This window comes from Ceratina calcarata, unplaced genomic scaffold, assembly GCF_001652005.2.
Source record: "Ceratina calcarata isolate Rehan_Ccalc_2016 unplaced genomic scaffold, ASM165200v1 scaffold291.2, whole genome shotgun sequence".
NCBI lineage: Eukaryota > Metazoa > Arthropoda > Insecta > Hymenoptera > Apidae > Ceratina > Ceratina calcarata.
In genome coordinates, this window is record NW_017151492.1 from 37,192 (window position 1) to 37,692 (window position 501).

Sequence of the window (501 nt, forward strand, 5' to 3'; positions counted from 1 at the left end):
TTATTATTCATTTCCTGCAAGATCACGTTGACTGTACATAAATAAAAAAATCGTGATACAAATAAGAATGAAGTATAAAGACTAGCATGAATCTACGGTATATAATAAAAGGCAAATCAAGGATGAAAGACAATAACTTCAGAGATTTATTTTCTTAGAAAGATGACTTCGAAACTCGATCCAATACATGTAACATATAATCTTTGTAAGGTATCGTCGATTCGATCGCTATTGTTTTCACAATAGTAATCGAGACATAAGACGATAAAAATAACACCAACGTGCTTATAAATTACGATATTGCAGCTCGGTAAGTAGTCACGCTGCCTATCATAATTATCCTCCAATCTTCGACAAGGTAGAGTAGGCAATTTCCATCATTAATTTGTAATTAAAATGATCTTGTACGATTCATTTGGTTACAAGTGATTCCAAGAACACCTTATTTATTTATATGTCGCTGCACTTATTATTCCTTCGAGGTGTTAATTGAATCATAAA

At 31.7% G+C, this 501-nt stretch overlaps 1 protein-coding gene across 1 annotated transcript in view; it reads left to right on the plus strand.

Annotated features, from left to right (window-relative positions):
* Nucleotides 1-501, plus strand: part of LOC108623818 (general odorant-binding protein 56d-like) — a 6,080-nt gene that overhangs the window by 4,100 nt on the left and 1,479 nt on the right. The window lies entirely within an intron of this gene.